This window comes from Helianthus annuus, chromosome 13 (genome assembly GCF_002127325.2).
Source record: "Helianthus annuus cultivar XRQ/B chromosome 13, HanXRQr2.0-SUNRISE, whole genome shotgun sequence".
NCBI lineage: Eukaryota > Viridiplantae > Streptophyta > Magnoliopsida > Asterales > Asteraceae > Helianthus > Helianthus annuus.
In genome coordinates, this window is record NC_035445.2 from 71122820 (window position 1) to 71137888 (window position 15069).

Here is a 15069-nt window from a genome sequence, read left to right on the forward strand (position 1 = left end):
TTCTTCCTGTTCTGTTCATGAACCTTTTCACACGCCTAGAAATCATGGCCATTTGCCATTGCAAATCCATCTCTTCAAGATCATCAGGGTCAATCTGATCATAGTCTTCATCTAAAGTAGCAGGATCAGAAATCTTTCCCTGAATATAGTTTTCATAGGAAGCAACAAACGAAGCAAGTAGAGCTAGATGCTCTTCAGCAGACTTCACACTCATTGGCATTGACTTAGCAGTAGTACTCAGCTTAGAAGCTGATGTTTTCTTAACTCCTGATGATCCTCCTGAAGCAGCAACAAAACACACATCACCATCTTGATTCACCAAAACCTGCTCATTCTCACATGATAAAAACGCAGTAGCAGAGTCGCTAGAAGCGTTGTGAGATGAAGAAGATGTAAGCCCATTGTAAACAGCCGGATCTTGAACCTGATCATATCCAGTATCTTTCTTCTTCATGCTGAGCTCATAAGCTCTCAACTTTCCTACTACCTCTTCAAGCTCTTTTGTTTCATAATCAGCTTCACCCTTGATCATTAGAGTGTAGATATCCCACTTAGTAGGCAAAGCATCTAGCAGCTTGTCATTCTTCTCTACGTCAGAATAGCAATCGATCTCATAATTGTCCATTTCTGACATCAGATGGTAGTAACGAGTCATGACGTCTTCAAGTGACTCATGCTTCATGTACTTGAAAACAGCGAACTGCTTCTTCAGTAGATCAACCTTGTTTTTCTTGACATCAGCATTTCCAGCGTATCTTTTCTCCAAAGCATCCCACATATCCTTTGAGTTAGTGTACTTCTTGAAGGTATGTTTGATGCTATCAGGTAACGACATTTTGATTGCAGCCAAGGCTCTCTTTTCAGCCTCATACATCTTTTTATCGTTATCTTGCATGTTCACATATTCAGTTCTACGTGGTCTGCCCTCAAAGTCGTGTGTAGGATTCACGTACCCATCTTCGATGCATATCCACATGCGCGTATCCTGATATTCAATGAAGGACTGAAAACGATCCTTCCATGTCAGATAATTTTCCACCTTCATCATCTTAGGTGGTTTGTTGGTAGTACCAACCTCATCCTCCATCTTCAACAACTCGTTCAAAGTAGACATGTTTGACATTTTAACGTTAACAGACTGAGAAAACCGTACAAAAGTCGTCCGAAAACAGTGGTTACCAAATTACACCGTTAGAATCGTCTCGAAAAGACGAATCCAATGATATATAATGTCAAAAACCGAATTCGGGATTTTCCAGAGTTCAACGGTGTAATTTGGTAACCACTGTTTTTTTTTCTTTTTTTTTTGTCCTAAAAATCACACGAGTTCAACGGTGCAAACGGTTCTGTCAAACGAGCTACGGATCAATTTCTATTTGCAAAACACTGAAAATTTTCCGACGCTTGCCAACTGAAATTCCACCCCTTAATTCCTCTCCTAAATTCGCTGGATTTTAGTTAATTTCGCTGGGTCAATGTTTAATTTCGCTAGTCTGTTCTTTGTTCAATTTCGCTAGTCAAAGTTCAAAGGTTCGCTAGACAAATTCGCTGGTTTATTTCGCTATTACGACGACCAGTAAAATTCGCCGAAAACCGTGATAATATCGCTGTGGAAAATTACACGGTCACCAAAGTCGCCTTTGGATTTAACTTCGCCGGTAAGTTTGCTGGTTAAATTCGCAGATCAGTCAAAATCGCCAGAACAGCTAATTTCGCCCAGTCAATTTCGCCAGTAACTAAGGAAACTCAATCTGTTCGAAATTTTTGATGGTTTTCTGATTTTCCTAACAACTTTCTGCAAAATCAAAACAAGCAAATTATCAGTGATTTTCGAAAATCAACAAGAAACAGAACGAAGAACGCGAAGAACACGAAGAACAATCTTCAAGTGTTTCCAGCCAAAATCCTTCAAACAATCAACCAAAAACAGTCCTGCAAACCCTAAAACCTGCAAAACAGCAATCAAACAAACCAGAATATCAAAACAGCCAACAAAATTCGAAAATCAAAATCAAACACACCAAAATTTTCGAAAATTTTAAAAACCCTAATTATCAGGTTTCCAAAATTTCGAAATTTTACTCCCTGTTTCTGCAGCAAACAATTCTGAACCGAGCAATCAAGAGCCTAATGCTCTGATACCAATTGTAGGTCCCCTTGATGTTATGGATCTTCACAGAATCGTCTTTCCAATCAAGAGTGCGGAATCCTCTTGATCAGAATTAGCAGAAAACGTGTAGGAAACAGAAATCAGCAATCACTTTCAAACCGGGTTTTCTATTGATTATCAATCTCACGAATTACAATCAATCCAAAACCCTAACACACTCAAATTCGTCCAAGCTGTAGGAGCTCTCACGAAATTCTATCTCTCACAACTGTTTTGGCTAATTGACTGATTAACTGATCAACCTAAACCCTAAAGCCTAACCTTGTTTATATACCACAAGGTTTACAAGTGGGCTAGGGTTTCCTACATGGGCAAAGCCCAATTCGTTCCCCCTTGACCCAAATGGGTTTAGTTTAGCCCAAACTCTATAATCTCACTATTACAAAGCTAAACCTGCTAACCGTTTATCGTTTAACTAATTACAAGATATCCAAAGACCAAATCTAAGCTGTTGTCACAAATCTGCACCAACAAGCAGATGCTCCCATTTACCAACAAACCCAGAGAGAGTTCTGGAAAAATGCTACTTTTGAAAAACAAGATAACATCATCATAGCCATTAACTCCTCTATACAGGGTAAAGCGATTCAAATCACTCCACAATCAATTTCATAAGTCTTTAAACTCGATGATCAGAAAGGTAAAACTTCTTTTTCTAAAACCGAGTTGAAAAATGATTTCTTAAATAGGGGGTATGCAGAACAACCAAAAAGGGATACCTTACAAAAAGGTTATTTCCCTTCTGCACCCAGGTTTTTATTTCACACTCTTTTGATGTGTGTTTCAAATAAAACAACTGCTTTTAACGAAATACCATTAAAGATCCAATGTCTGGGATATGCTATTCTAAATAATGAAAATTATAATTACTCCCAGGAGATCTTTAATGACTTGGTAAAAAATGTTGATAGCAAATCATTCTTGCTTTTTCCAAGGTTTTTAAGCTACTATTTTGAACAAAAATTTGGAAAAGAAGATGAAAATTTGCTCAAACAAGGTACCTATTTTCAAATAAATGGTTTAACACCTGAGACATTCTCAAGAATGTTAACACCTTCGAAACCAAAAGCAGAGGTGCCTGAGCAGAATTTAGCAGTTACAACTGCTCCTCAGGTATCGGTTGTTGAGCCCACTGCTCCAGGTGATCATAGCAGCACAACCACTGCTTTGAAACCCACACCTGATATTACCAAAAAGACCAAAAAGAAAACATCCAGAAAGCCCCCCAAACCCAAAACAAAGGCATCTCTGGAAGATGAGATCCCAGAGCCACTGCCGGTGACAACACAAATGTCACCAATAACCACTGCTGCTACTTCCTCACAGCAGATGGAAGAAAGATCTCCACCCTTGCCTCAAACTCCTCCTGCATCCTCACAAAAGGATCAGGTTGTAAACATAGGGACCCTGCATTATGAAGCTCTGGACCCACTCGGATCCATCTTCCTCAGTCCTAATCCCAAGGACATGTCTCTTTCAACGCCCTTATCCTCACCCCCCCCCACATTACCACCATCCATAATATCTTTGTTGCATGCAGTTGATATAACTCAGACACAAACCAGTTCCTCTCAATCACCTATCACTGAGAGTATGCTCCCACAAGTGACTGGGTATGATGTTTATACCTCTGTTATCCCAGCAACAACTGAGGAGGTTACACTACAGGAGTTACAAGTAACTCTTGTCAGTAGTTCAAGTGGAGCAGCCACTACAAATGTTGAACCCACTTGTTTACATTTGGACAGTGGTTACATTCATAAGACTCCCTTGAAGGCAATTTCTTCAATAGCACCTCTGAGAACCACCAGTGAGTTTGTTATGCCCACTGGTACCTTTAAAAGGCTATCAAGTGCTGAAGGAAGAAGTCCCCAGTACCAAGAACAAGGGGCATCAATGAATGACTTTTGGGATTCTGTTCCTAAGTCACACATTGGTACAACCACTGCTGGTGGGAAATCAGATGATCCCATTAACATGGGTGATAATTTAAAATATCAGGAATTGACAGGCAGAGTTGAAAATCTTGAAACTTCAGTTGCTGAAATAAAGGATATGGTGCAACAACTCTTAAAAGCTCAAAAAGCACAATTCACTGCTGCTTCAGCTCAAGCACCTGCACAACCTGCACCTGCTGCAAATGAGCTATGAAATGTATTCCAACCCCTGCTTGAAAAACAAAAACAAATGGCTGATCAGCAGCATGCAATACATGTACAAATGCTGAGAAACATGGTAGAGTCAAGGTTTAAAGATACTCAGTCAGACATCAAAGCTATCAAGGCTCATATTCAAAGTACCACTGGAAAAGTTCCTCCCACTGTCCTTTTCATGAATGAACCCTTTCCATATAATGCCAAAAAGGGGGAGAAAATCAAGTGGAAGAAGAAGGGAATTGAAGATGGTATCTATATTGAACCGGAAAAAGATAGCCAGACAAAAGCTGCTGTATCAACACACACCACCTCACCACACACCACCACAACCACTGCCCTACCATCATCATCATCTATGATCACATCACCAAAACCAAATTCACCACCAAAAACAGCCACCCCATCATCTCCTCCTTCCAAAAAGCAGAAGACAACAGATGTTACAACATCTGTTGTAATGACAATAGTGGTTGAGACACCAGTTGTTTCAACAATTGTTAGTCAATCTCAAACCACTGCCACCAAAATCAAAACCACTGCTCTACCATCACCATCATTGCCACTTGCCATAAAGCAGAAGGCAACATATGTTACAACATCTGTTGTAATGACAACAGCGGTTGAAACACCAGTTGTTTCAACAGCTGTTAGTTAACCATCTACCACTGCTCTCACCATTCCTACATCACAACCAAAATTCCCTTCACCCATAAAGCTTTACACCAGAAAAAGGAAACCAATTTTGGCCGATGAGGACATACATGATCCTATTGCTGCGAGATATCCATTGGAACCGGAAGCTATAAAAAATGAGATGAGACAATTCCACACCGAGGATGATCCTTCAAACAGAAGATTTTCTTCTCTCATAGGCTTCATAGTCCCAGAAGATATGGATGAATATCTCAAGCTTAAAGCAAGGAAGGCTAAGATAAGAGCCAAGATTGAATGTGAGGGTCAAAGTGACGAAGCCATTTCTGAAAAATTGGAATTTTTCCTCACTAAAGTCAAGCAGATGGAAGACTATGCACAAGATCTAAACAAAGAAAAGACAGATCAACGAAATAAAATGAGAAAAGAATATCTTGCATATATCATGAAAGAAAAATTCTATCCTGCTGAAGAAAAACAATTTGAAGAATGGCCAATAGTTGCTTTAAAGCATGAGGCAAACAGGATTGAAAGAATTAAAAACGATCCAAGAAAGAAGAAGACAGCTCTAAATTGGAACAAATACAAAAAGCTCATTGCTGACCTTACATCTGAGTATAAAAGAAAAAAGCAAGAGCTGGTGGATGCAAAGGTGGACACGGCCACCGCCATAGCAAAATGGACAAAGCAGTACACCGATGAGGCTTATGAAAGGCTTAAGAAAAGGAGGATAACAGTCTCAGGCACTCCAAACAAGCCCGACTACAAAAAGCTAGAACAGTAGATTAATGCTCTTCAATCACTGGTCACATCAGTAGATAACCCTATCCTTGTGAAAAACCAAGAAAAAGGAAAACTGTTGACCAATGAAGAAGTGAAAGAAAAGGAAGCTGAGTACTTCACAGAAGCCATCAAGAAAATGGATCTAAAAGAAGATAGATCAGCAAATCTTCAAGACCTTGCCAAAAAGGTGTTAACCAAACCTGCATCACCAAACAACTCAGCAGAAATATCAGACATTGAGCCAGATCAACAAAAGAGACAATAGCAGATTTAAAAAGAGACTGCAGAAGATATAGCTGCAGCAAATGATGTCATCGAAATGGCCTTCAAACAAATGTCTGAAAGTTTACAACTTTTCACAAGGCCAATATCTCCAAACTCATCAGTGAATAAATCTCTCCCAAGAAACCCATTAGGATCAAAAGTACTAAAATGGACGTCTGATCAAAAGACCCATGTATTGACCCTGGTCAGATCCAATGGTGAAGTGAAGTACATATCAAGGAAAGAAGCACTAGGCCTTGGTGTTGAAGATTTGCAGGATCTCTTTGAACTTACCCTGTGCAGGGATGAGGATGACTCAAGTTCCAAAGACTTTGAAGAAGAATTTAAAAGACAAGCTAGGGAACTTCTGATGCGAAATAAAAATCCAGAATAATGAAGGGTTTTGGCATTATCTGTTCCAGGGGGAGATTGTTGGGATTGAACCCCACCAGAGGAATAGATAACGAAAGCCAAAACCGGATCACTAAAGTGGATTAATCATAAGCAGCTGTTTACATTAAGCTTTCCCCTTGACTGTGACTCCAACATCTGATATGCTCCAAGCACTGCCCTTATCAACAACTGCTGATCCTGGAAACTACTGTTAAGCCAAAGCATTGATGAAGTTTAACGGCTGAAGCTCAATCTACTGACGGAATCCAAACACTGCTGAAGAATTAAAGCACTGCCCATTCAAGGTCTGATCACCCATTGAAGAAAGCACTGATGCTCAAACAACAGTGGTTGACTACATCAATGGAATGAAGAATCAGTGTTTATACATTAGTGTTTAGAATGCTATCAGTGTCTGTATGGTCAGTTGTATAGAACAGTAGATAGAGTTTGTTAGTTTGTTAAATGTCACTTTCATGGTGACGTCAGCTGAGATGCCTTAATGGTTTGGTTTGCCTATAAATGGAGCAGTACTCTATACTGTTACTGATATGCGCAAAATGCAACATATAAATTATATCAATTGTGGCATAAAACTAACCCTTTTTTAGTACTAATGTTGGAAAAAGTGTGCTTTTGTCTTCCTTTTGTATTTTCAGGATTAAATGAGCTCAAATTAACAAAAGAAACAAAAAGACAGCTAAATCTAACTTAAATACAAGAAAAGGAACAAAAGTGGAATGCCCGACCCCTCAACAGCATCTTCCCAAGCAAAACTAAGAAAACAGAAGACTGAACACGCCCCGTACTCAGCAAGCACGGGGCCGTGCCCAAGTAGCAGCAGAAAAAACAAACCTTTAGAAGCTTCTACTGCCCACCACGGGACCGTGCCCAGCGGACATGGGGGCGTGGTCAACTTCCTGCAGGCGCATTTATTGTAATTGCGAGTTACAATTAATGAAGAGAGAGACAAGGATGGACACGGGGCCGTGCCCAGCGGGTACGGGGCCGTGCCCGAGCTTCTGTTTAGCCTATAAATAGGAGTGTTTGGAGCCATTTCAACTCATCCCTTGGCACACCACCTCTCTCACACTTCACCCACCACCCACCACCCACCACCACTATAACACCATCATCCACCACCATCATCCATTGTCCATCATAGAGTGTGTGAGTCGTCTCGGGATCCAAGATTGATCGTAAGAGTTCTTGACAATCAAAGGCCATGTTTGCCTAAGTCTCTTACATCACTTGGTGAAGACAAGTGTTTAGTGTAATACTTTTTATTTTTAATCTTTTGCACTTTTTAATTGGTTTTGTATTAATGACTTTAATTTCTAGTTTCTTATGTTGAAGGTGATTCTTCCTTATCGTTTGTCTGTGGTGTCTTGGCGTTATTTTACTGTCTATATAAAATAAAAGATTTTCACCATTCATATCCCCACGGTCTATATGGAGGTATGTTGGCTACCTGGTCGGGGGTTAAGGGAACGGTTTGGTAAGAGTCTTGCCATTGTTCAGTGTATAGATCCTGCAAAGGACCTGGGTCAAATTTAGTAGGACCTCCTTCAATACCCAACGGTATTGGATGGCGGGGGTCCAAACTCTTTGATCCCCTCATAAGTTAAACTACTATTAAAAATTTAACCCAGCTACTTAGGACTGTATCCCTGCTGACTCAGACTACTTAGCTGAGGGTAACGTCGCCTTCAAAAGAGAGGCCTACCACATTATGAATTAATAACTTAATTAATTATCTTTCAATAATTCGACCCTTTAGGATTGTATCCTTGCTGACTCAAACTACTGGGTTGAGGGTAACGTCGCCTTCAAAAGAGGGGCCTACTACAATAACTAAGATAATCTCTTAAACAAGTGCAAAAGTGCGAAAATAATCAAAGGTTACACTAACACACGAGTCGGATCCAAGTGATTCATCTTGTCTATCTGTTTTTATTTTTATTTTATTTTCAACATTTTAGTTAGTTTTATTTTATTAGTTTAAAAATCTTTTTCTAACACTTTGATTTGATTAGACGTTGAGGATAAACCGGTACTAAAAGCTCTTATGTCCTTGGACGACCTCGGTATCTTACCAACACTATACTACGTCCACGATGGGTGCACTTGCCCATATGTGTGTTTAGTGTTAGTAAATATCGTGTTTTATAAATTTAAAACTTGGCTAAAAGTGTAAAAAGGGCTTAAAATATATACCTAAAACATATATACACTAATACGCACATCAAGTTTTTGGCGCCGTTGCCGGGGACACAAGGATTTTAAGAAAGTTAGGAATCAACGGCCTAATCATTTTTTTTATTTTCTTTTTATTTTTTTAGGATTTTCTTAAATTTTTCAGCTTCTGCAGAGCTCAGCACGGGCCGTGCCTGGTCGGACACAGGCCGTGCCCAGCAGTGTTACTGGCAGTTTTAATTTTCCGATTTACAGAAGGCTGACCACGGGGCCGTGTCGGTGTAACACGGGGCCGTGTCCAACGTTCCAGTAACAGGTATCCGGAAAATAATCACTGTAACTCCGACCACGGGCCGTGTTCACTGAGCACGGGGCCGTGGTGAACTTTCTGACCAACATTCCTTTTTGTTTTTGTTGCAGGACTTGGAATCAGACGCCACCTCTACGTGGTGTATGAGCTCCAGTCCTAATAAAGACATAAAAGAACCTCTAGAAGAACCGAACGCTTTCTCAGAAAAAGACTAAAAGCTAAAAACCAAGAGAAGGTTTCGGGGGACCCACTTCCAATGGCGGACCAACGTACCCTCATGGATTACCTACGACCCACCGTAGGTAATCTCGGCGCCGCTATCAATGCACTGAATGTCGAAGCCAACAACTTCGAACTTCGGCCACATTTGATACAGATGCTTCAAAACTCTGCAACCTTTCATGGGCTTGCGGACGAGGATCCCCATCTACATATTACTAATTTGTTAGAAATATGTGATACCTTTCGGATCAATGGAGCATCAAATGACGCCATCCGCCTTCGAATGTTTCCATTTTCACTAAAAGACCGAGCAAAAGCTTGGCTTAACGCCCTCCCAGTTGGTTCGGTAAACACCTGGGATGAACTAGCCCAAAAATTTCTATATAAGTATTTCCCTCCCGCTAAAACGGCTAAATTAATGACTGAAATTAATACATACTCGCAAGAGGGGGGGGAATCCTTATATGAAACTTGGGAAAGGTTCAAGGAGCTATTACGAAAGTGTCCCCATCACGGTCTTGCGGTGTGGCAACAAGTATCCACTTTCTATAATGGATTGTTGCCACATACTAGACAAACACTTGACTCTAGCTCCGGGGGACTTTTAGGTAATCGCCGCCCGCATGAAATATATAATCAAATTGAGGAAATTGCTCAAACCAATTTCCAGTGGCACACTCCCCGAGGCAATAAATCTATTGCCCCGGGCGCCCATAAGGTTGATGAAAGCACTTCTTTACAAGCCCAAATCGAGGCCCTTTCTTCTGAAATTAAAAAGTTAGAGATGACAAAAACAGTCTCGGTTATGGCTTGTGAAGGGTGTGGTGGGCCACATGAAAATTGGAGTTGTATGAAAGAAACAGATGATCAACCAGAATCGGTAAACTACATTGATAATAAACCTAGGCCGTCGGGTCCTCCAACGGGCACCTACAACCAAGGATGGCGCAACCACCCTAACCTTGGTTGGAGAGAACCCGACAATAGTAGTAACCAACAAAGCCTAAATCAATGAACAAACTTTCAACAACCAAGAAATGAGTCACAAAATTTCCTCAACAACAAGGTGGACGAGAAAGGCTTGAAGATACTATATCTCGCCTCATCTCCGACACTGAAAAGAAAAACTCGGATAGGTTTCTACAATTAGAATCAAATTTTAGAAATTAACAAGCTAGTATACAAAACATCGAAAAACAAATAAATCAACTAGCCCAAAATTTCTCCGAGAGACCGCAAGGCGCGTTACCAAGTAATACCGAAACAAACCCAAAGGCACAAGTTCATCTCATAACGCTACGGAACCGTACCGTGGGTCCCGCGAAAGGCCCACCGCCTACTGAGGAGATCGCAACACTGCCCCAACAAGAGAAGGTTACTCCTCCATCACCAGAGCCCACCAAGGCTCCTCCGGTTCCGTACCCCAGTAGGTTAATCCGTCAAAAGACCAATGAGCAATTCGCAAAATTCGAAAGTCTACTAAAACAATTGCATGTCAACATTCCTTTCATTGACGTCCTAATCCAAATGTCTAAATACTCAAAATTCATGAGGGACTTCCTCACTCATAAAAGGAAAATTGAATCATTGCAATTAGTTAACTTAGGCGAAGAATGCTCCGCCCTCGTACTCAACAGACTCCCCCAAAAGAAGATTGATCCCAGAAGCTTCACAATTCCTTGCTCGATTGGGGACTCCCCCATTCGAAATGCACTAGCTGACCTTGGGGCTAGCATTAACCTCATGCTCGCATCAATGTTCAAAAGACTCGGCTTAGGAAAAACAAGTTCTACAAAGATGAGTATACAACTTGCTGATCGATCCGTCCCGCAAGGTGTCGCTAAAAATCTACTAGTCAAAGTCGACAATTTCGTCTACCCGGCCGACTTTGCCATACTTGATATGGAAGAAGACACCGAAGTCCCCCTCATACTAGGGAGGCCATTTCTAGCCACCGCACAAGCAGTGGTAGACATGAATGACAGAACACTCACTTTAAAATATAGGGATAAGGAAGTGAAGTTCGGGGTTGGGAAGAGAATAGAGGACGATGACCCGGTCAATTACATGAAGATTATTGATTCAAGTTTGGATGATGCTCTCCGACGGTGCAACATGGGATGCAAAACATCCCGCTCGGAAAACATATAACCTCACCTTGGGTCTAGCCAAGGACCCTTATAAACGTGGCGCACCACGGAGGCATTCCGCGGAACTACCCTTAGTTTAGTTTAATCTTTTAGTTTTAATTTGCAGAAATAAAACACACTCTGGATGGTGAAGGATAACAAGGGAAACGAGAAACATCGCCCCATGCACTAAAACAAAGCAATCCGACAAAGATCTCTTCATTACAGTAAGCTCAGCACGGGCCGTGTTCACCCAACACGGCCCCGTGCTGCACAGTCTGCAGCAAATCGCCCAGTTCAGGTAACTGGACACGGGGCCGTGTTCACTGAACACGCCCCCGTGCCCAGGCTTCTGTTACTTTTCTTAAATTTTTGTCACTGGCACCTGAACACGGGGACATGCCCGGTCCCCACGGGGCCGTGTCCAGACTGCCAGTAACATAAAATTTTGCTTTTAACACCATTTTACACATTCCATCAACCTAAAAACTTATTTTTGGGACACATTGAGGACAATGTGTAATTTAAGTGTGGGGAGGATGCTAAAACCTTGAATTTTGCAAGTCCTAATAACAAGCCTTACACAAAACTCTATTGGAAGCGCTAATCACCCCAAATTTTTTCCAAAAATTTTTCATTTTTTTTTTAGTTGTCTAAGTTTAAGTTGGGAATTCAAGTCTTAACAAGGTCATATTTTTACAAGTTTACAACCGATAGCGTCGTGATAAAAAGAATCAACATAAGAAAATTATGAAAAGGCATGACAAACTTAGTTAAAATTTGATTATATATACTTGATCACATAAAAAACCCTTTTCCCACTGTCACACCCCGATTTCCACGTGTCTCACCGGTGGGCCCGGTGGGGGATTACCGTGACGATGTTGGCAACAATATAGTCAAACCACACAATTATATAATGCACAGCGGAAGCATAAGATAAATATATAAATTTCAACCTCTGATCGTAATATCAAAATGTATTACAGGGGTTGAATATATCCACAGCGGATCGTAAATAATCATAAATTATTGTTGCATCAGATACTGCAATCAAGCTTGCGAGGCTTATCCCGACGCTAGGGAGCTAATACCAGCCAATTACGTTTAGGTACCTGCACTTAATCTTTTTGGGGAAAATACGTCAGTTTACACTGGTAAATACATTCAACTGACACATTTGAAAATGTTTATTAAAATTGATTTGAATGCACAAGGCACAAACTCTTTTATAACTTGGGAAAATTCATAATGATCTTGTGAACGTTTTACATGTTCTTTTATGCGTTCAGTAGCCCGGGTCGTGTCGGGTTAAAGATTTATAGACACGCCACGTTTGCGTAAAACCGTAGTACAAAAACCAACGGCTACGTCTTTTAGTTTTAATGTCGACACTTTATACCGGGTGTACGCCTACACCGGGATGTCGATGGTCGTGGCCATTTCGTAAAATGATGCCGAGGATATCCGGGACAACGGTCATTAAACCCCCCAAAGGCTTATAAGCAACAAAACTGTTTAAATGAGCCAATCATATTTAATCAATTAACCACCTAAGCGATGGAATTATATAATGCTCAATCAAGCGGTATTAATATACCGTAACCCAAGCCCATATAGGGGAAATAAGTTAAAAGTATTTACCTTTGCAAGTATTAATCCTTAATTTAGATCAAGTCACCGATAGCTTTTACTGGGGCTCCTAATCTGGAACGAAGGTTTTAATTAACCTCTTAGAATCCTAACGGTCCTTATATTAGCCGTAGCTTAAACCGGTTGATTCCGATATATAGATATGGTTAATTCGCACGAAAAGGCGAAAACCGAGAATGGAGTATGATTTGGACCCAACAAGTTTAGTGACTTGTTTTATATGGGTTTATAGTTCATACTCTGGATTTTGGGGTTCAAATAATATAATTTGACCCATATCGGCTATTGCACGAAAACTAGTTTCATGAGCCGTACCGTGTGCGCAATTAGGCGAAACGGTTAACCATAAGTGTCCTACGCTTATTTCCTAAGTCAATATGCCTTAAAAGTATTTTGGTATCAGTAGGATACCTTCCGTAATGCCCGTAACGAGTTTAAGTTTATATTATGCCCCGTAGGGGCTTTTCGGTCATTTTAAAGACTTTAAAAAGGGCTTTTCGAGTTCTACAGGAAATCTGAGTTTCCCGAACAGCTTATAAAGCTTAAAATACTTTATTTATTATTTAAAGCCAGTAGCAACTGGAATCGGGTCAAAAGACCTTGTAGAACTCCCGTTTTGGCCAAAAAGGGTATATTCGGTATTTACCGAACCGTAGCCATAACCGCAGGTTATGAGCAAGGTAAAAATTATTAAAAATCTTTAAAATTCCCAAAATATTATTTTACCACAGTGGGTAAAAGTTTTGGTGACGAAAACTTGGGTTAGATGGGCGTTATGCTAATTGCGCCGTTAATTACAAAACTTTCTCTAATTTGCGCTAATTAGCATAACTCTCGTCCTAGACCTCGGATTGACGTGAAACTTTAAGGACATGCTTATAATTTAACAAGCAAGGTTTTGGTCCGTTCACGTGTCCGAAAAACTCGTTTTAATTTTAAAAGGCCGTTACGGTCAACTTTTAGGCGAATGACGGAAATGCGTAAAAGACTCGGATAACTCATGAACCGACCACAGAGGCTTTTACCAACATGTGACCTGGTCCTAAGAGAGTCCTAAGGTATATTTATACCTCACTAAAACGGGTCAGAACTGAAGTCAAAGCAAAAGTCAAACTTTTGCGACTTTCGGCTCCGAACCGGTTCAACATAGTAAATGATCGATTCAAACGAGCGCAAACAGGTTTATATACTTATTATTGTGTTTTATGATTGTCAAAACAGGTTCCATAACATATACATTACAGATTATGCATAAATCGCTAGAATAGCTTTCTGTTGACTTTTTAACCGCACGTTTGACTCGACATTTGACATAGTTAGAGTGGTGATCAGGGGGAACCATTTTAGAGGTTTATTACCCACGTAAATACCAACTCATAACCACTTTTGATTCGTCATAAGACTGAACCATCACTGATTTATTGTAAAGTCAAACCGTAGTTACGACGGTTTGGTTTTTAGCTAAAAACTAAGCATAAACTGAACTATGGATGATCAAGGTAACTTACAGAAGTTAGTACTTGAATATGGAGCAGAGAAGAATGCTTGGAGCTTCTTAGAATGATCAGTAGTTGTGTTTTGAGTTGTGTGAATGTTGTAACTACAACATGGCTATTTATAGTGCATTTTAGGCTCCAAGATCATTCCACGTTGCCCTACAACTGGTCATGGATGATGGGCAGGTGTCCCTAAGGGTTATGGGTCGTGTAGGGGGCGCCCATGCTCCATTAATTGGTGTTTGATCGTTCAAAAGCTCCAAAAGGCAAGAAACTACAAAGTTTCTGCATCTGGGCACTTTACGCGGCCCGCATGGGAGTTCCCATGCATTTTAATGCGGGTCGCCTAAAGATTAAGAAACCAGGCGAGTTAGTGAGGAGGCTCGCGGCCCGCCTCAACTTACGTCTAAACCTCACGCGGGTCGCGAGAGGTTATATTTTCTGAATTTCTCAAATCTTTTATAATGATTACAGAATCTGGCCATTAATAACGAAATCTTTCGCAATGATTCGCCTGACCTTTCGGTTTTGAAGGGGTAACTTTGCGGTTTGGCCCTCGGTTATTTACCGATAGGGGCCTCGTGTTATTTACCCGCTTTATTAAGTCCCCGGTTTATTTATTTAATTGTTCAGAAAGCCTTAACTT